At 45.3% G+C, this 20,812-nt stretch overlaps 16 non-coding genes across 16 annotated transcripts; all 16 read right to left on the reverse strand.

Annotated features, from left to right (window-relative positions):
* Window positions 1-4,594: 4,594 nt before the first annotated feature.
* trnap-ugg (transfer RNA proline (anticodon UGG)) lies at window positions 4,595-4,666 on the reverse strand. Its single transcript has one exon. It is a non-coding gene; the product is annotated as a tRNA-Pro (tRNA).
* Window positions 4,667-6,079: 1,413 nt separating this feature from the next.
* trnap-cgg (transfer RNA proline (anticodon CGG)) lies at window positions 6,080-6,151 on the reverse strand. Its single transcript has one exon. It is a non-coding gene; the product is annotated as a tRNA-Pro (tRNA).
* Window positions 6,152-6,499: 348 nt separating this feature from the next.
* trnap-ugg (transfer RNA proline (anticodon UGG)) lies at window positions 6,500-6,571 on the reverse strand. The gene has a single exon. It is a non-coding gene; the product is annotated as a tRNA-Pro (tRNA).
* A 1,413-nt stretch (window positions 6,572-7,984) lies between these two features.
* Window positions 7,985-8,056, reverse strand: trnap-cgg (transfer RNA proline (anticodon CGG)). The gene has a single exon. It is a non-coding gene; the product is annotated as a tRNA-Pro (tRNA).
* A 348-nt stretch (window positions 8,057-8,404) lies between these two features.
* trnap-ugg (transfer RNA proline (anticodon UGG)) lies at window positions 8,405-8,476 on the reverse strand. The gene has a single exon. It is a non-coding gene; the product is annotated as a tRNA-Pro (tRNA).
* A 1,413-nt stretch (window positions 8,477-9,889) lies between these two features.
* Window positions 9,890-9,961, reverse strand: trnap-cgg (transfer RNA proline (anticodon CGG)). The gene has a single exon. It is a non-coding gene; the product is annotated as a tRNA-Pro (tRNA).
* Window positions 9,962-10,309: 348 nt separating this feature from the next.
* Window positions 10,310-10,381, reverse strand: trnap-ugg (transfer RNA proline (anticodon UGG)). Its single transcript has one exon. It is a non-coding gene; the product is annotated as a tRNA-Pro (tRNA).
* Window positions 10,382-11,794: 1,413 nt separating this feature from the next.
* On the reverse strand, window positions 11,795-11,866 carry trnap-ugg (transfer RNA proline (anticodon UGG)). Its single transcript has one exon. It is a non-coding gene; the product is annotated as a tRNA-Pro (tRNA).
* Window positions 11,867-12,215: 349 nt separating this feature from the next.
* trnap-cgg (transfer RNA proline (anticodon CGG)) lies at window positions 12,216-12,287 on the reverse strand. The gene has a single exon. It is a non-coding gene; the product is annotated as a tRNA-Pro (tRNA).
* A 348-nt stretch (window positions 12,288-12,635) lies between these two features.
* On the reverse strand, window positions 12,636-12,707 carry trnap-cgg (transfer RNA proline (anticodon CGG)). Its single transcript has one exon. It is a non-coding gene; the product is annotated as a tRNA-Pro (tRNA).
* A 348-nt stretch (window positions 12,708-13,055) lies between these two features.
* Window positions 13,056-13,127, reverse strand: trnap-cgg (transfer RNA proline (anticodon CGG)). The gene has a single exon. It is a non-coding gene; the product is annotated as a tRNA-Pro (tRNA).
* Window positions 13,128-14,534: 1,407 nt separating this feature from the next.
* trnap-ugg (transfer RNA proline (anticodon UGG)) lies at window positions 14,535-14,607 on the reverse strand. Its single transcript has one exon. It is a non-coding gene; the product is annotated as a tRNA-Pro (tRNA).
* A 983-nt stretch (window positions 14,608-15,590) lies between these two features.
* On the reverse strand, window positions 15,591-15,662 carry trnap-cgg (transfer RNA proline (anticodon CGG)). Its single transcript has one exon. It is a non-coding gene; the product is annotated as a tRNA-Pro (tRNA).
* Window positions 15,663-16,010: 348 nt separating this feature from the next.
* On the reverse strand, window positions 16,011-16,082 carry trnap-cgg (transfer RNA proline (anticodon CGG)). Its single transcript has one exon. It is a non-coding gene; the product is annotated as a tRNA-Pro (tRNA).
* Window positions 16,083-17,489: 1,407 nt separating this feature from the next.
* On the reverse strand, window positions 17,490-17,562 carry trnap-ugg (transfer RNA proline (anticodon UGG)). The gene has a single exon. It is a non-coding gene; the product is annotated as a tRNA-Pro (tRNA).
* A 348-nt stretch (window positions 17,563-17,910) lies between these two features.
* trnap-cgg (transfer RNA proline (anticodon CGG)) lies at window positions 17,911-17,982 on the reverse strand. Its single transcript has one exon. It is a non-coding gene; the product is annotated as a tRNA-Pro (tRNA).
* Window positions 17,983-20,812: the final 2,830 nt, after the last annotated feature.

Consider the following 20,812-nt stretch of genomic DNA (forward strand, 5'->3'; position numbering starts at 1 on the left):
ACCAACAATCATGCCACAGTCAAAATCACTAAGATCACATTTTTCAAAAATAATTTGATGGTTGATATGAACATTAAGTGAAACTCCTCAGTTTGATTTGATTTTATGCATTGCACTGCTGCCACGATTGGCTGATTAGGTAATCGCATGACTAAGTAGGTGTAAAGGTGTTCCTAATAAAGTTCTCAGTGAGTGGATATTTTGGCAATTGCTGTCTGTATCCGTGTGCATGGATAGTAGGCAAGTTGTAAATATTGTTCTCCTTCAGTTGCCATAAAAACTTTTTCCCAAAATCCAACCAGCTGCCTGCCTTTCATTTTATTTCCTGCTTGTTATTATTCATTTGAATGTGAAGTTTGTCAGGATTAGAAGAGATTAATTTATATACAGTTAGGTCCGGAAATATTTGGAAAGTGACACAATTTTCATAATTTTGGCCCTGTAATCTACCACAATGGATTTGAAATGAAATAATCGAGATGCAATTGAAGTAGACTTTCAGTTTTAATTTGAGGGTATTTACATCAAAATTGGAGGAAGGGTTTAGGAATTGCAGCAATTTTCATACATAGTCCCCTCATTTCAAGGGACCTAAAGTAATTGGACAATTGACTCAAAAGCTGTTTCATGAGCAGGTGTGGGCTATTCCCTTGTTATTTCATCATCAATTAAGCTGGTAAAAGGTCTGGAGTTGATTTCAGGTGTGGCATTTTCATTTGGAAGCTGTTGCTGTGAATCCACAACATGCGGTCAAAGGAGCTCTCAATGCAAGTGAAACAGGCCATCCTTAGGCTGCGAAAAAAGAAAAAATCCATCAGAGAGATAGCAGAAACAGCAGGAGTGGCCAAATCAACAGTTTGGTACATTATGAGAAAAAAGGAACGCACTGGTGAACTCGGCAACACAAAAAGGCCCGGACGTCCACAGAAGACAACAGCGGTTGATGATCGCAGGATCCTTTCCATGGTAAAGAAGAACCCTTTCACAACATCTAGTGAAGTGAAGAGGACTCTCCAGGAAGTAGGCGTATCATTATCCAAGTCTACCATAAAGAGAAGACTTCACTAGAGCAAATACAGAGGGTTCACCACAAGGTGCAAACCATTCATAAGCCACAAGAATAGAAAGGCCAGATTAGAGTTTGCCAGAACACATCTAAAAAAGCCAGCCCAGTTCTGGAACAGCATTCTTTGGACAGATGAAACTAAGATCAACCTGTACCAGAATGATGAGAAGAGAAAAGTATGGAGAAGGCTTGGAACGGCTCATGATCCGAAGCACACCACATCATCTGTAAAACATGGTGGAGGCAGTGTGATGGCATGGTCACTAGTGTTTATTGATGATATGACAGAAGACGGAAGCAGCCGCATGAATTCTGAAGTCTATAGGAACATTCTGTCTGCTCACATTCAGCCAAATTCAGCAAAGTTGATTGGACGGCGCTTCACAGTACAGATGGACAATGACCCAAAACATACTGCGAAAGCAACCCAGGAGTTTTTCAAGGTAAAGAAGTGGAATATTCTACAATGGCCGAGTCAATCACCTGATCTCAATCCGAGTGAGCATGCATTCCACTTGCTTAAGACAAAACTTAAGGCAGAAAGACCTGCAAACAAACAACAACTGAAGACAGCTGCAGTCAAGGCCTGGCAAAGCATCACAAAGGAGGAAACCCAACGTTTGGTGATGTCCATGGGTTCCAGACTTCAGGCAGTCATCGCCTGCAAAGGATTCTCAACAAAGTATTAAGAATGAACATTTTATTTATGATTATATTCATTTGTCCAATTACTTTAGGCCCCTTGAAATGAGGGGACTATGTATGAAAATTGTTGCAATTCCTAAACCCTTCCTCCAATTTTGATGTAAATACCCTCAAATTAAAGCTGAAAGTCTGCACTTCAATTGCATCTCGATTATTTAATTTCAAATCCATTGTGGTAGCGTACAGGGCCAAAATTATGAAAATTGTGTCACTGTCCAAATATTTCCGGACCTAACTGTACTTTATTATCTGTCATGACCTGGCTCACTGGCCGTGACAAAGAGGGAGAGGCACACTGACACATTTAATAAACAAGGTCAAATTTATTTGAAATAACCAGTAAACAAAAATGTGTAGTGTGAAAGCCAGTTGCATCAGTAGTGTGAGTTTGCATCAGTTGTCTGATGCAAACACAAAAAGAACCAACAGGTATGTGGGCAGAGAGTACCCTCCTTCAGACAAGAAACATTTTAACATCTGGCCACAGTTGCTCCCAATTGTGCAAACGACCTGGTACTCCGCCCACTAGGTACCTGTGAAGTAATGCCAGAATAATAGCGAGAGCAGGGGGCTGTAACATATCCCCAATTTTATTATTTACTGTCAAGTAGCAGTAAACAATAAATAAATAAATACATTTACAGAGCCATTAAGAACAATCTACTTAAAACAAATTGCATATACCATATTGTTCAGAGTGAACAGTTGGGGGACAAAGCCAAATACCTTAATTGTAATGGGAGATAACAATTAAGTAGAATGATGGCAGAAACAATTTCCTATCCAAAGTGAAATGGAGCTGGAGATCAAATCTAGTGACACAACAAACATGATTATGGGACAATTCAACAAGGATTTTGTTTCCATTATTTATGTCATTGTTTGCCAAAGGGTGGATTCAAGCCGTGGTGACCATTTTAGGGCTCTACACCAACGCGCGACACGCCGCGCGGCCCGAAGCAAGAATCATACCCCAAGACCAATGAGCCCACAAGTTTGCCCATTTTTGTTGCTGTAGACCTCCAGGTGGTTACTAATTGAAACACGCCATAGTTCCTAGTCTTTGTTGATGGCTGAGGCAATAATCACACCAATTCACTGCAATGGGTAAAGGTTCCAGTCTCTTTGGAGGTGATGGTTGGAATCCCTCTGCTGCCATTTTTTTCAAAAGTCTGCAAAATAGCTTAACAGTTCAGCCCATGAGAAAACAGGGGTCTCAGTGTATTGATACAGATCTCAGACTATGAGGATGCCAGCGCGATCTCCAGTGTTGAGACAAGACCAACACCCAGAGAATCTACTGAGTTGTAAAGAAGATGCACCAGACGCACTTATCAGAGGGCTCCACCAGGATTAGAACCCCAGACCGCACGCACGCAAGGCTAGAATCATACCCCTAGACCAACTAGCCAACAGGTGAGCCTTTTTCCTGGCTGTAGACCTCCAGGTGGTTACAAATTGAAAAACGCCATAGTTCCTAGTCTTTGTTGATGGCTGAGAATATAAGCACACCAATTCACTGCAATGGTTAAAGGTTCCAGACTCTTCAGAGGTCTGGTTGGAATCCATCTGCTGCCATTTTTTGCAAAAAGCTGCAAAATAGAATAATAGATCAGCCCATGAGAGAAGGTGGTTCTCAGTAGATTGACACAAATCTCAGAGTGTGAGGATGCCATCTTGATCTACACTGTTGAGACAAGACCAACACCCAGAGAAGCTACCAACTTGCAAAGAAGATGCACCACTCTCTCTTTTCAGAGAGCTTGTCCGGAATTTGAACCCAAGACCTCACGCACCCAAAGCGAGAATCATACCCCTAGACCAGGGGTCGGCAACCCTGGTCCTGGAAAGCCGCAGGGTGTGCTGCCTTTTGTCTCCACCTTAAAATAAGCAACCGATTCAGACCCAAGAAACCAGGTGAGGTGAGTTAACTGTGTAATCAACGGCTTTCATTGATCAATTAATACCAAGTAACAATGAAAGCCAGCACACCCTGCGGCTCTCCAGGACCAGGGTTGTCGACCCCTGCCCTAGACCAACGAGCCCACAACATTGCCCGTTTTGGTTGCTGTAGACCACCAGATGATTACTAATTGAAAAACTCCATAGTTCCTTGTCTTTGTTGATGGCAGAGGCAATAAGCACACCAATTCACTGCAATGGTTAAAGGTTCCAGTCTCTTCAGAGGTCTGGATCGAATTCCTCTGCTGCCATTTTTTACAAAAAGCTGAAAAATAGCATAACAGGCCTGCCCATGAGAGAAGGTTCTCAGTAGGTTCTCAGTGGATTGACAAAGGTCTCAGACTGTGAGGCTGCCATCTTGATCTACAGTGTTGAGACGATACCAACACCCAGGGAAGCTTCCGAGTTGCCAAGTATATGCAACATTCACACTTTTTAGAGGGCTCGTCCAGGATTTGAACCCTGGACTTCTCGCACCCAAAGCAGGAATCATACCCCTACATCACTGAGCCCACAGGTGCGTTTTTTTTCCTTGCTGTAGACCTCCAGGTGGTTACTAATTGAAAAACCCCATAGTTCCTAGACTTTGTTGATGGCTGAGGCAATAAGCACACCAATTCACTGCAATGGTTAAAGGTTCCAGTCTCTTCAGAGGTCTGGATCGAATTCCTCTGCTGCCATTTTTTACAAAAAGCTGCAAAATAGAATAATAGGTCAGCCCATGAGAGAAGGTGGTTCTCAGTGGATTGACACAAATCTCAGACTGTGAGGATGCCATCTTGATCTACAGTGTTGAGACAAGAGCAACACCCAGAGAAACTACTCAGTTGCAAAGAAGATGCATCACTCGCTCTTTTCAGAGGGCTCGTCCGGGATTTGAACCCGGGACCTCTCGCACCCAAAGCGAGAATCATACCCCTAGACCAACGAGCCCTCAACATTGCCCATTTTGGTTGCTGTAGACCACCAGATGATTACTAATTGAAAAACTCCATAGTTCCTTGTCTTTGTTGATGGCAGAGGCAATAAGCACACCAATTCACTGCAATGGTTAAAGGTTCCAGTCTCTTCAGAGGTCTGGATCGAATTCCTCTGCTGCCATTTTTTACAAAAAGCTGCAAAATAGAATAATAGGTCAGCCCATGAGAGAAGGTGGTTCTCAGTGGATTGACACAAATCTCAGAGTGTGAGGATGCCATCTTGATCTATACTGTTGAGACAAGACCAACACCCAGAGAAGCTACCAACTTGCAAAGAAGATGCAGCACTCTCTCTTTTCAGAGAGCTTGTCCGGAATTTGAACCCAAGACCTCACGCACCCAAAGCGAGAATCATACCCCTAGACCAGGGGTCGGCAACCCTGGTCCTGGAAAGCCGCAGGGTGTGCTGCCTTTTGTCTCCACCTTAAAATAAGCAACCGATTCAGACCCAAGAAACCAGGTGAGGTGAGTTAACTGTGTAATCAACGGCTTTCATTGATCAATTAATACCAAGTAACAATGAAAGCCAGCACACCCTGCGGCTCTCCAGAACCAGGGTTGTCGACCCCTGCCCTAGACCAACGAGCCCACAACATTGCCCGTTTTGGTTGCTGTAGACCACCAGATGATTACTAATTGAAAAACTCCATAGTTCCTTGTCTTTGTTGATGGCAGAGGCAATAAGCACACCAATTCACTGCAATGGTTAAAGGTTCCAGTCTCTTCAGAGGTCTGGATCGAATTCCTCTGCTGCCATTTTTTACAAAAAGCTGAAAAATAGCATAACAGGCCTGCCCATGAGAGAAGGTTCTCAGTAGGTTCTCAGTGGATTGACAAAGGTCTCAGACTGTGAGGCTGCCATCTTGATCTACAGTGTTGAGACGATACCAACACCCAGAGAAGCTTCCGAGTTGCCAAGTATATGCAACATTCACACTTTTTAGAGGGCTCGTCCAGGATTTGAACCCCGGACTTCTCGCACCCAAAGCAGGAATCATACCCCTACATCATTGAGCCCACAGGTGCGTTTTTTTTCCTTGCTGTAGACCTCCAGGTGGTTACTAATTGAAAAACCCCATAGTTCCTAGACTTTGTTGATGGCTGAGGCAATAAGCACACCAATTCACTGCATTGGTTAAAGGTTCCAGTCTCTTCAGAGGTCTGGATCGAATTCCTCTGCTGCCATTTTTTACAAAAAGCTGCAAAATAGAATAATAGGTCAGCCCATGAGAAAAGGTGGTTCTCAGTGGATTGACACAAATCTCAGAGTGTGAGGATGCCATCTTGATCTACAGTGTTGAGACAAGACCAACGCCCAGAGAAACTACTCCGTTGCAAAGAGGATGCATCACTCGATCTTTTCAGAGGGCTCGTCCGGGATTTGAACCCGGGACCTCTCGCACCCGAAGCGAGAATCATACCCCTAGACCAACGAGCCACAATATTGCCAGTTTTGGTTGCTGTAGACCACCAGATGATTACTAATTGAAAAACTCCATAGTTCCTTGTCTTTGTTGATGGCAGAGGCAATAAGCACACCAATTCACTGCAATGGTTAAAGGTTCCAGTCTCTTCAGAGGTCTGGATCGAATTCCTCTGCTGCCATTTTTTGCAAAAAGCTGAAAAATAGAATAATAGGTCAGCCCATGAGAGAAGGTGGTTCTCAGTGGATTGACACAAATCTCAGACTGTGAGGATGCCATCTTGATCTACAGTGTTGAGACAAGACCAACACCCAGAGAAACTACTCAGTTGCAAAGAAGATGCATCACTCGCTCTTTTCAGAGGGCTCGTCCGGGATTTGAACCCGGGACCTCTCGCACCCAAAGCGAGAATCATACCCCTAGACCAACGAGCCCACAACTTCGCCCATTTTGGTTGCTGTAGACCACCAGATGATTACCAATTGGAAAACTCCATAGTTCCTTGTCTTTGTTGATGGCAGAGGCAATAAGCACACCAATTCACTGCAATGGTTAAAGGTTCCAGTCTCTTCAGAGGTCTGGATCGAATTCCTCTGCTGCCATTTTTTACAAAAAGCTGCAAAATAGAATAATAGGTCAGCCCATGAGAGAAGGTGGTTCTCAGTGGATTGACACAAATCTCAGAGTGTGAGGATGCCATCTTGATCTATACTGTTGAGACAAGAGCAACACCCAGAGAAGCTACCAACTTGCAAAGAAGATGCACCACTCTCTCTTTTCAGAGAGCTTGTCCGGAATTTGAACCCAAGACCTCACGCACCCAAAGCGAGAATCATACCCCTAGACCAGGGGTCGGCAACCTTGGTCCTGGAAAGCCGCAGGGTGTGCTGCCTTTTGTCTCCACCTTAAAATAAGCAACCGATTCAGACCCAAGAAACCAGGTGAGGTGAGTTAACTGTGTAATCAACGGCTTTCATTGATCAATTAATACCAAGTAACAATGAAAGCCAGCACACCCTGCGGCTCTCCAGGACCAGGGTTGTCGACCCCTGCCCTAGACCAACGAGCCCACAACATTGCCCGTTTTGGTTGCTGTAGACCACCAGATGATTACTAATTGAAAAACTCCATAGTTCCTTGTCTTTGTTGATGACAGAGGCAATAAGCACACCAATTCACTGCACTGGTTAAAGGTTCCAGTCTCTTCAGAGGTCTGGATCTAATTCCTCTGCTGCCATTTTTTACAAAAAGCTGAAAAATAGCATAACAGGCCTGCCCATGAGAGAAGGTTCTCAGTAGGTTCTCAGTGGATTGAAAAAGGTCTCAGACTGTGAGGCTGCCATCTTGATCTACAGTGTTGAGACGATACCAACACCCAGAGAAGCTTCCGAGTTGCCAAGTATATGCAACATTCACACTTTTTAGAGGGCTCGTCCAGGATTTGAACCCCGGACTTCTCGCACCCAAAGCAGGAATCATACCCCTACATCATTGAGCCCACAGGTGCGTTTTTTTTCCTTGCTGTAGACCTCCAGGTGGTTACTAATTGAAAAACCCCATAGTTCCTAGACTTTGTTGATGGCTGAGGCAATAAGCACACCAATTCACTGCATTGGTTAAAGGTTCCAGTCTCTTCAGAGGTCTGGATCGAATTCCTCTGCTGCCATTTTTTACAAAAAGCTGCAAAATAGAATAATAGGTCAGCCCATGAGAAAAGGTGGTTCTCAGTGGATTGACACAAATCTCAGAGTGTGAGGATGCCATCTTGATCTACAGTGTTGAGACAAGACCAACGCCCAGAGAAACTACTCCGTTGCAAAGAGGATGCATCACTCGATCTTTTCAGAGGGCTCGTCCAGGATTTGAACCCGGGACCTCTCGCACCCGAAGCGAGAATCATACCCCTAGACCAACGAGCCACAATATTGCCAGTTTTGGTTGCTGTAGACCACCAGATGATTACTAATTGAAAAACTCCATAGTTCCTTGTCTTTGTTGATGGCAGAGGCAATAAGCACACCAATTCACTGCAATGGTTAAAGGTTCCAGTCTCTTCAGAGGTCTGGATCGAATTCCTCTGCTGCCATTTTTTGCAAAAAGCTGAAAAATAGAATAATAGGTCAGCCCATGAGAGAAGGTGGTTCTCAGTGGATTGACACAAATCTCAGACTGTGAGGATGCCATCTTGATCTACAGTGTTGAGACAAGACCAACACCCAGAGAAACTACTCAGTTGCAAAGAAGATGCATCACTCGCTCTTTTCAGAGGGCTCGTCCGGGATTTGAACCCGGGACCTCTCGCACCCAAAGCGAGAATCATACCCCTAGACCAACGAGCCCACAACTTCGCCCATTTTGGTTGCTGTAGACCACCAGATGATTACCAATTGGAAAACTCCATAGTTCCTTGTCTTTGTTGATGGCAGAGGCAATAAGCACACCAATTCACTGCAATGGTTAAAGGTTCCAGTCTCTTCAGAGGTCTGGATCGAATTCCTCTGCTGCCATTTTTTACAAAAAGCTGCAAAATAGAATAATAGGTCAGCCCATGAGAGAAGGTGGTTCTCAGTGGATTGACACAAATCTCAGAGTGTGAGGATGCCATCTTGATCTATACTGTTGAGACAAGAGCAACACCCAGAGAAGCTACCAACTTGCAAAGAAGATGCACCACTCTCTCTTTTCAGAGAGCTTGTCCGGAATTTGAACCCAAGACCTCACGCACCCAAAGCGAGAATCATACCCCTAGACCAGGGGTCGGCAACCTTGGTCCTGGAAAGCCGCAGGGTGTGCTGCCTTTTGTCTCCACCTTAAAATAAGCAACCGATTCAGACCCAAGAAACCAGGTGAGGTGAGTTAACTGTGTAATCAACGGCTTTCATTGATCAATTAATACCAAGTAACAATGAAAGCCAGCACACCCTGCGGCTCTCCAGGACCAGGGTTGTCGACCCCTGCCCTAGACCAACGAGCCCACAACATTGCCCGTTTTGGTTGCTGTAGACCACCAGATGATTACTAATTGAAAAACTCCATAGTTCCTTGTCTTTGTTGATGACAGAGGCAATAAGCACACCAATTCACTGCACTGGTTAAAGGTTCCAGTCTCTTCAGAGGTCTGGATCTAATTCCTCTGCTGCCATTTTTTACAAAAAGCTGAAAAATAGCATAACAGGCCTGCCCATGAGAGAAGGTTCTCAGTAGGTTCTCAGTGGATTGAAAAAGGTCTCAGACTGTGAGGCTGCCATCTTGATCTACAGTGTTGAGACGATACCAACACCCAGAGAAGCTTCCGAGTTGCCAAGTATATGCAACATTCACACTTTTTAGAGGGCTCGTCCAGGATTTGAACCCCGGACTTCTCGCACCCAAAGCAGGAATCATACCCCTACATCATTGAGCCCACAGGTGCGTTTTTTTTCCTTGCTGTAGACCTCCAGGTGGTTACTAATTGAAAAACCCCATAGTTCCTAGACTTTGTTGATGGCTGAGGCAATAAGCACACCAATTCACTGCATTGGTTAAAGGTTCCAGTCTCTTCAGAGGTCTGGATCGAATTCCTCTGCTGCCATTTTTTACAAAAAGCTGCAAAATAGAATAATAGGTCAGCCCATGAGAAAAGGTGGTTCTCAGTGGATTGACACAAATCTCAGAGTGTGAGGATGCCATCTTGATCTACAGTGTTGAGACAAGACCAACGCCCAGAGAAACTACTCCGTTGCAAAGAGGATGCATCACTCGATCTTTTCAGAGGGCTCGTCCGGGATTTGAACCCGGGACCTCTCGCACCCGAAGCGAGAATCATACCCCTAGACCAACGAGCCACAATATTGCCAGTTTTGGTTGCTGTAGACCACCAGATGATTACTAATTGAAAAACTCCATAGTTCCTTGTCTTTGTTGATGGCAGAGGCAATAAGCACACCAATTCACTGCAATGGTTAAAGGTTCCAGTCTCTTCAGAGGTCTGGATCGAATTCCTCTGCTGCCATTTTTTGCAAAAAGCTGAAAAATAGAATAATAGGTCAGCCCATGAGAGAAGGTGGTTCTCAGTGGATTGACACAAATCTCAGACTGTGAGGATGCCATCTTGATCTACAGTGTTGAGACAAGACCAACACCCAGAGAAACTACTCAGTTGCAAAGAAGATGCATCACTCGCTCTTTTCAGAGGGCTCGTCCGGGATTTGAACCCGGGACCTCTCGCACCCAAAGCGAGAATCATACCCCTAGACCAACGAGCCCACAACTTCGCCCATTTTGGTTGCTGTAGACCACCAGATGATTACCAATTGGAAAACTCCATAGTTCCTTGTCTTTGTTGATGGCAGAGGCAATAAGCACACCAATTCACTGCAATGGTTAAAGGTTCCAGTCTCTTCAGAGGTCTGGATCGAATTCCTCTGCTGCCATTTTTTACAAAAAGCTGCAAAATAGAATAATAGGTCAGCCCATGAGAGAAGGTGGTTCTCAGTGGATTGACACAAATCTCAGAGTGTGAGGATGCCATCTTGATCTATACTGTTGAGACAAGAGCAACACCCAGAGAAGCTACCAACTTGCAAAGAAGATGCACCACTCTCTCTTTTCAGAGAGCTTGTCCGGAATTTGAACCCAAGACCTCACGCACCCAAAGCGAGAATCATACCCCTAGACCAGGGGTCGGCAACCTTGGTCCTGGAAAGCCGCAGGGTGTGCTGCCTTTTGTCTCCACCTTAAAATAAGCAACCGATTCAGACCCAAGAAACCAGGTGAGGTGAGTTAACTGTGTAATCAACGGCTTTCATTGATCAATTAATACCAAGTAACAATGAAAGCCAGCACACCCTGCGGCTCTCCAGGACCAGGGTTGTCGACCCCTGCCCTAGACCAACGAGCCCACAACATTGCCCGTTTTGGTTGCTGTAGACCACCAGATGATTACTAATTGAAAAACTCCATAGTTCCTTGTCTTTGTTGATGACAGAGGCAATAAGCACACCAATTCACTGCACTGGTTAAAGGTTCCAGTCTCTTCAGAGGTCTGGATCTAATTCCTCTGCTGCCATTTTTTACAAAAAGCTGAAAAATAGCATAACAGGCCTGCCCATGAGAGAAGGTTCTCAGTAGGTTCTCAGTGGATTGAAAAAGGTCTCAGACTGTGAGGCTGCCATCTTGATCTACAGTGTTGAGACGATACCAACACCCAGAGAAGCTTCCGAGTTGCCAAGTATATGCAACATTCACACTTTTTAGAGGGCTCGTCCAGGATTTGAACCCCGGACTTCTCGCACCCAAAGCAGGAATCATACCCCTACATCATTGAGCCCACAGGTGCGTTTTTTTTCCTTGCTGTAGACCTCCAGGTGGTTACTAATTGAAAAACTCCATAGTTCCTTGTCTTTGTTGATGGCAGAGGCAATAAGCACACCAATTCACTGCAATGGTTAAAGGTTCCAGTCTCTTCAGAGGTCTGGATCGAATTCCTCTGCTGCCATTTTTTGCAAAAAGCTGAAAAATAGAATAATAGGTCAGCCCATGAGAGAAGGTGGTTCTCAGTGGATTGACACAAATCTCAGACTGTGAGGATGCCATCTTGATCTACAGTGTTGAGACAAGAGCAACACCCAGAGAAACTACTCAGTTGCAAAGAAGATGCATCACTCGCTCTTTTCAGAGGGCTCGTCCGGGATTTGAATCCGGGACCTCTCGCACCCAAAGCGAGAATCATACCCCTAGACCAACGAGCCCTCAACTTTGCCAATTTTGGTTGCTGTAGACCGCCAGATGATTACTAATTGAAAAACTCCATAGTTCCTTGACTTTGTTGATGGCAGAGGCAATAAGCACACCAATTCACTGCAATGGTTAAAGGTTCCAGTCTCTTCAGAGGTCTGGATCGAATTCCTCTGCTGCCATTTTTTACAAAAAGCTGCAAAATAGAATAATAGGTCAGCCCATGAGAAAAGGTGGTTCTCAGTGGATTGACACAAATCTCAGAGTGTGAGGATGCCATCTTGATCTACAGTGTTGAGACAAGACCAACGCCCAGAGAAACTACTCCATTGCAAAGAGTATGCATCACTCGATCTTTTCAGAGGGCTCGTCCGGGATTTGAACCCGGGACCTCTCGCACCCGAAGCGAGAATCATACCCCTAGACCAACGAGCCACAATATTGCCAGTTTTGGTTGCTGTAGACCACCAGATGATTACTAATTGAAAAACTCCATAGTTCCTTGTCTTTGTTGATGGCAGAGGCAATAAGCACACCAATTCACTGCAATGGTTAAAGGTTCCAGTCTCTTCAGAGGTCTGGATCGAATTCCTCTGCTGCCATTTTTTATAAAAAGCTGCAAAATAGAATAATAGGTCAGCCCATGAGAGAAGGTGGTTCTCAGTGGATTGACACAAATCTCAGAGTGTGAGGATGCCATCTTGATCTATACTGTTGAGACAAGAGCAACACCCAGAGAAGCTACCAACTTGCAAAGAAGATGCACCACTCCCTCGTTTCAGAGGGCTCATCCGGGATTTGAACCCGGGACCTCTCGCACCCGAAGCGAGAATCATACCCCTAGACCAACGAGCCACAATATTGCAAGTTTTGGTTGCTGTAGACCACCAGATGATTACTAATTGAAAAACTCCAAAGTTCCTTGTCTTTGTTGATGGCAGAGGCAATAAGCACACCAATTCACTGCAATGGTTAAAGGTTCCAGTCTCTTCAGAGGTCTGGATCGAATTCCTCTGCTGCCATTTTTTACAAAAAGCTGCAAAATAGAATAATAGGTCAGCCCATGAGAGAAGGTGGTTCTCAGTGGATTGACACAAATCTCAGAGTGTGAGGATGCCATCTTGATCTATACTGTTGAGACAAGAGCAACACCCAGAGAAGCTACCAACTTGCAAAGAAGATGCACCACTCCCTCTATTCAGAGGGCTCATCCGGGATTTGAACCCGGGACTTCTCGCACCCGAAGCGAGAATCATACCCCTAGACCAACGAGCCACAATATTGCAAGTTTTGGTTGCTGTAGACCACCAGATGATTACTAATTGAAAAACTCCATAGTTCCTTGTCTTTGTTGATGGCAGAGGCAATAAGCACACCAATTCACTGCAATGGTTAAAGGTTCCAGTCTCTTCAGAGGTCTGGATCGAATTCCTCTGCTTTTTTACAAAAAGCTGCAAAATAGAATAATAGGTCAGCCCATGAGAGAAGGTGGTTCTCAGTGGATTGACACAAATCTCAGAGTGTGAGGATGCCATCTTGATCTATACTGTTGAGACAAGACCAACACCCAGAGAAGCTACCAACTTGCAAAGAAGATGCACCACTCTCTCTTTTCAGAGAGCTTGTCCGGAATTTGAACCCAAGACCTCACGCACCCAAAGCGAGAATCATACCCCTAGACCAGGGGTCGGCAACCCTGGTCCTGGAAAGCCGCAGGGTGTGCTGCCTTTTGTCTCCACCTTAAAATAAGCAACCGATTCAGACCCAAGAAACCAGGTGAAGTGAGTTAACTGTGTAATCAACGGCTTTCATTGATCAATTAATACCAAGTAACAATGAAAGCCAGCACACCCTGCGGCTCTCCAGGACCAGGGTTGTCGACCCCTGCCCTAGACCAACGAGCCCACAACATTGCCCGTTTTGGTTGCTGTAGACCACCAGATGATTACTAATTGAAAAACTCCATAGTTCCTTGTCTTTGTTGATGGCAGAGGCAATAAGCACACCAATTCACTGCACTGGTTAAAGGTTCCAGTCTCTTCAGAGGTCTGGATCGAATTCCTCTGCTGCCATTTTTTACAAAAAGCTGAAAAATAGCATAACAGGCCTGCCCATGAGAGAAGGTTCTCAGTAGGTTCTCAGTGGATTGAAAAAGGTCTCAGACTGTGAGGCTGCCATCTTGATCTACAGTGTTGAGACGATACCAACACCCAGAGAAGCTTCCGAGTTGCCAAGTATATGCAACATTCACACTTTTTAGAGGGCTCGTCCAGGATTTGAACCCCAGACTTCTCGCACCCAAAGCAGGAATCATACCCCTACATCATTGAGCCCACAGGTGCGTTTTTTTTCCTTGCTGTAGACCTCCAGGTGGTTACTAATTGAAAAACTCCATAGTTCCTTGTCTTTGTTGATGGCAGAGGCAATAAGCACACCAATTCACTGCAATGGTTAAAGGTTCCAGTCTCTTCAGAGGTCTGGATCGAATTCCTCTGCTGCCATTTTTTGCAAAAAGCTGGAAAATAGAATAATAGGTCAGCCCATGAGAGAAGGTGGTTCTCAGTGGATTGACACAAATCTCAGACTGTGAGGATGCCATCTTGATCTACAGTGTTGAGACAAGAGCAACACCCAGAGAAACTACTCAGTTGCAAAGAAGATGCATCACTCGCTCTTTTCAGAGGGCTCGTCCGGGATTTGAACCCGGGACCTCTCGCACCCAAAGCGAGAATCATACCCCTAGACCAACGAGGCCACAACTTTGCCCATTTTGGTTGCTGTAGACCACCAGATGATTACCAATTGAAAAACTCCATAGTTCCTTGTCTTTGTTGATGGCAGAGGCAATAAGCACACCAATTCACTGCAATGGTTAAAGGTTCCAGTCTCTTCAGAGGTCTGGATCGAATTCCTCTGCTGCCATTTTTTACAAAAAGCTGCAAAATAGAATAATAGGTCAGCCCATGAGAGAAGGTGGTTCTCAGTGGATTGACACAAATCTCAGAGTGTGAGGATGCCATCTTGATCTATACTGTTGAGACAAGAGCAACACCCAGAGAAGCTACCAACTTGCAAAGAAGATGCACCACTCTCTCTTTTCAGAGAGCTTGTCCGGAATTTGAACCCAAGACCTCACGCACCCAAAGCGAGAATCATACCCCTAGACCAGGGGTCGGCAACCTTGGTCCTGGAAAGCCGCAGGGTGTGCTGCCTTTTGTCTCCACCTTAAAATAAGCAACCGATTCAGACCCAAGAAACCAGGTGAGGTGAGTTAACTGTGTAATCAACAGCTTTCATTGATCAATTAATACCAAGTAACAATGAAAGCCAGCACACCCTGCGGCTCTCCAGGACCAGGGTTGTCGACCCCTGCCCTAGACCAACGAGCCCACAACATTGCCCGTTTTGGTTGCTGTAGACCACCAGATGATTACTAATTGAAAAACCGCATAGTTCCTAGACTTTGTTGATGGCTGAGGCAATAAGCACACCAATTCACTGCATTGGTTAAAGGTTACAGTCTCTTCAGAGGTCTGGATCGAATTCCTCTGCTGCCATTTTTTACAAAAAGCTGCAAAATAGAATAATAGGTCAGCCCATGAGAAAAGGTGGTTCTCAGTGGATTGACACAAATCTCAGAGTGTGAGGATGCCATCTTGATCTACAGTGTTGAGACAAGACCAACGCCCAGAGAAACTACTCCGTTGCAAAGAGTATGCATCACTCGATCTTTTCAGAGGGCTCGTCCGGGATTTGAACCCGGGACCTCTCGCACCCGAAGCGAGAATCATACCCCTAGACCAACGAGCCACGATATTGCCAGTTTTGGTTGCTGTAGACCACCAGATGATTACTAATTGAAAAACTCCATAGTTCCTTGTCTTTGTTGATGGCAGAGGCAATAAGCACACCAATTCACTGCAATGGTTAAAGGTTCCAGTCTCTTCAGAGGTCTGGATCGAATTCCTCTGCTGCCATTTTTTACAAAAAGCTGCAAAATAGAATAATAGGTCAGCCCATGAGAGAAGGTGGTTCTCAGTGGATTGACACAAATCTCAGAGTGTGAGGATGCCATCTTGATCTATACTGTTGAGACAAGAGCAACACCCAGAGAAGCTACCAACTTGCAAAGAAGATGCACCACTCCCTCTTTTCAGAGGGCTCATCCGGGATTTGAACCCGGGACTTCTCGCACCCGAAGCGAGAATCATACCCCTAGACCAACGAGCCACAATATTGCAAGTTTTGGTTGCTGTAGACCACCAGATGATTACTAATTGAAAAACTCCATAGTTCCTTGTCTTTGTTGATGGCAGAGGCAATAAGCACACCAATTCACTGCAATGGTTAAAGGTTCCAGTCTCTTCAGAGGTCTGGATCGAATTCCTCTGCTTTTTTACAAAAAGCTGCAAAATAGAATAATAGGTCAGCCCATGAGAGAAGGTGGTTCTCAGTGGATTGACACAAATCGCAGAGTGTGAGGATGCCATCTTGATCTATACTGTTGAGACAAGACCAACACCCAGAGAAGCTACCAACTTGCAAAGAAGATGCACCACTCTCTCTTTTCAGAGAGCTTGTCCGGAATTTGAACCCAAGACCTCACGCACCCAAAGCGAGAATCATACCCCTAGACCAGGGGTCGGCAACCCTGGTCCTGGAAAGCCGCAGGGTGTGCTGCCTTTTGTCTCCACCTTAAAATAAGCAACCGATTCAGACCCAAGAAACCAGGTGAAGTGAGTTAACTGTGTAATCAACGGCTTTCATTGATCAATTAATACCAAGTAACAATGAAAGCCAGCACACCCTGCGGCTCTCCAGGACCAGGGTTGTCGACCCCTGCCCTAGACCAACGAGCCCACAACATTGCCCGTTTTGGTTGCTGTAGACCACCAGATGATTACTAATTGAAAAACTCCATAGTTCCTTGTCTTTGTTGATGGCAGAGGCAATAAGCACACCAATTCACTGCACTGGTTAAAGGTTCCAGTCTCTTCAGAGGTCTGGATCGAATTCCTCTGCTGCCATTTTTTACAAAAAGCTGAAAAATAGCATAACAGGCCTGCCCATGAGAGAAGGTTCTCAGTAGGTTCTCAGTGGATTGAAAAAGGTCTCAGACTGTGAGGCTGCCATCTTGATCTACAGTGTTGAGACGATACCAACACCCAGAGAAGCTTCCGAGTTGCCAAGTATATGCAACATTCACACTTTTTAGAGGGCTCGTCCAGGATTTGAACCCCGGACTTCTCGCACCCAAAGCAGGAATCATACCCCTACATCATTGAGCCCACAGGTGCGTTTTTTTTCCTTGCTGTAGACCTCCAGGTGGTTACTAATTGAAAAACTCCATAGTTCCTTGTCTTTGTTGATGGCAGAGGCAATAAGCACACCAATTCACTGCAATGGTTAAAGGTTCCAGTCTCTTCAGAGGTCTGGATCGAATTCCTCTGCTGCCATTTTTTGCAAAAAGCTGGAAAATAGAATAATAGGTCAGCCCATGAGAGAAGGTGGTTCTCAGTGGATTGACACAAATCTCAGACTGTGAGGATGCCATCTTGATCTACAGTGTTGAGACAAGAGCAACACCCAGAGAAACTACTCAGTTGCAAAGAAGATGCATCACTCGCTCTTTTCAGAGGGCTCGTCCGGGATTTGAACCCGGGACCTCTCGCACCCAAAGCGAGAATCATACCCCTAGACCAACGAGGCCACAACTTTGCCCATTTTGGTTGCTGTAGACCACCAGATGATTACCAATTGAAAAACTCCATAGTTCCTTGTCTTTGTTGATGGCAGAGGCAATAAGCACACCAATTCACTGCAATGGTTAAAGGTTCCAGTCTCTTCAGAGGTCTGGATCGAATTCCTCTGCTGCCATTTTTTACAAAAAGCTGCAAAATAGAATAATAGGTCAGCCCATGAGAGAAGGTGGTTCTCAGTGGATTGACACAAATCTCAGAGTGTGAGGATGCCATCTTGATCTACAGTGTTGAGACAAGACCAACGCCCAAAGAAACTACTCCGTTGCAAAGAGTATGCATCACTCGATCTTTTCATAGGGCTCGTCCGGGATTTGAACCCGGGACCTCTCGCACCCGAAGCGAGAATCATACCCCTAGACCAACGAGCCACAATATTGTCAGTTTTGGTTGCTGTAGACCACCAGATGATTACTAATTGAAAAACTCCATAGTTCCTTGTCTTTGTTGATGGCAGAGGCAATAAGCACACCAATTCACTGCAATGGTTAAAGGTTCCAGTCTCTTCAGAGGTCTGGATCGAATTCCTCTGCTTTTTTACAAAAAGCTGCAAAATAGAATAATAGGTCAGCCCATGAGAGAAGGTGGTTCTCAGTGGATTGACACAAATCTCAGAGTGTGAGGATGCCATCTTGATCTATACTGTTGAGACAAGACCAACACCCAGAGAAGCTACCAACTTGCAAAGAAGATGCACCACTCTCTCTTTTCAGAGAGCTTGTCCGGAATTTGAACCAAAGACCTCACGCACCCAAAGCGAGAATCATACCCCTAGACCAGGGGTCGGCAACCCTGGTCCTGGAAAGCCGCAGGGTGTGCTGCCTTTTGTCTCCACCTTAAAATAAGCAACCGATTCAGACCCAAGACACCAGGTGAGGTCAGTTAACTGTGTAATCAACGGCTTTCATTGATCAATTAATACCAAGTAACAATGAAAGCCAGCACACCCTGCGGCTCTCCAGGACCAGGGTTGTCGACCCCGGCCCTAGACCAACGAGCCCACAACATTGCCCGTTTTGGTTGCTGTAGACCACCAGATGATTACTAATTGAAAAACTCCATAGCTCCTTGTCTTTGTTGATGGCAGAGGCAATAAGCACACCAATTCACTGCAATGGTTAAAGGTTCCAGTCTCTTCAGAGGTCTGGGTCAAATTCCTCTGCTGCCATTTTTTGCAAAAAGCTGAAAAATAGCATAACAGGCCTTCCCATTAGAGAAGGTTCTCAGTGGATTGACAAAGGTCTCAGACTGTGAGGATGCCATCTTGATCTACAGTGTTGAGACGATACCAACACCCAGAGAAGCTTCCGAGTTGCCAAGTATATGCAACACTCACACTTTTTAGAGGGCTCGTCCAGGATTTGAACCCCAGACTTCTCGCACCCAAAGCAGGAATCATACCCCTACATCACTGAGCCCACAGGTGCGTTTTTTTCCCTTGCTGTAGACCTCCAGGTGGTTACTAATTGAAAAACCCCATAGTTCCTAGACTTTGTTGATGGCTGAGGCAATAAGCACACCAATTCACTGCATTGGTTAAAGGTTCCAGTCTCTTCAGAGGTCTGGATCGAATTCCTCTGCTGCCATTTTTTACAAAAAGCAGCAAAATAGAATAATAGGTCAGCCCATGAGAGAAGGTGGTTCTCAGTGGATTGACACAAATCTCAGAGTGTGAGGATGCCATCTTGATCTACAGTGTTGAGACAAGACCAACGCCCAGAGAAACTACTCAGTTGCAAAGAGGATGCACCACTCGATCTTTTCAGAGGGCTCGTCCGGGATTTGAACAAGGGAGCTCTCGCACCCAAAGCGCGAGTCATACCCCTAGACCAACGAGCCCTCAATTTTGCCCATTTTGGTTGCTGTAGACCACCAGATGATTACTAATTGAAAAACTCCATAGTTCCTTGTCTTTGTTGATGGCAGAGGCAATAAGCACACCAATTCACTGCAATGGTTAAAGGTTCCAGTCTCTTCAGAGGTCTGGATCGAATTCCTCTGCTGCCATTTTTTGCAAAAAGCTGAAAAATAGCATAACGGGCCTGCCCATTAGAGAAGGTTCTCAGTAGGTTCTCAGTGGATTGACAAAGGTCTCAGACTGTGAGGATGCCATCTTGATCTACAGTGTTGAGACGATACCAACACCCAGAGAAGCTTCCGAGTTGCCAAGTATATGCAACACTCACACTTTTTAGAGGGCTCGTCCAGGATTTGAACCCCGGACTTCTCGCACCCAAAGCAGGAATCATACCCCTACATCACTGAGAACACAGGTGTGTTTTTTTTCCTTGCTGTAGACCTCCAGGTGGTTACTAATTGAAAAACCCCATAGTTCCTTGTCTTTGTTGATGGCAGAGGCAATAAGCACACCAATTCACTGCAATGGTTAAAGGTTCCAGTCTCTTCAGAGGTCTGGATCGAATTCCTCTGCTGCCATTTTTTACAAAAAGCTGCAAAATAGAATAATAGGTCAGCCCATGAGAGAAGGTGGTTCTCAGTGGATTGACACAAATCTCAGAGTGTGAGGATGCCATCTTGATCTACAGTGTTGAGACAAGACCAACGCCCAGAGAAACTACTCAGTTGCAAAGAGGATGCATCACTCGATCTTTTCAGAGGGCTCATCCGGGATTTAACCCGGGACCTCTCGCACCCGAAGCTAGAATCATACCCCTAGACCAACGAGCCACAATATTGCCAGTTTTGGTTGCTGTAGACCACCAGATGATTACTAATTGAAAAACTCCATAGTTCCTTGTCTTTGTTGATGGCAGAGGCAATAAGCACACCAATTCACTGCAATGGTTAAAGGTTCCAGTCTCTTCAGAGGTCTGGATCGAATTCCTCTGCTGCCATTTTTTGCAAAAAGCTGAAAAATAGCATAACAGGCCTGCCCATTAGAGAAGGTTCTCAGTAGGTTCTCAGTGGATTGACAAAGGTCTCAGACTGTGAGGATGCCATCTTGATCTACAGTGTTGAGACGATACCAACACCCAGAGAAGCTTCCGAGTTGCCAAGTATATGCAACACTCACACTTTTTAGAGGGCTCGTCCAGGATTTGAACCCCGGACTTCTCGCACCCAAAGCAGGAATCATACCCCTACATCACTGAGCCCACAGGTGCGTTTTTTTTCCTTGCTGTAGACCTCCAGGTGGTTACTAATTGAAAAACTCCATAGTTCCTTGTCTTTGTTGATGGC

The sequence above is a fragment of the Conger conger genome, chromosome 15, assembly GCF_963514075.1.
Source record: "Conger conger chromosome 15, fConCon1.1, whole genome shotgun sequence".
Classification (NCBI taxonomy): Eukaryota; Metazoa; Chordata; class Actinopteri; order Anguilliformes; family Congridae; genus Conger; species Conger conger.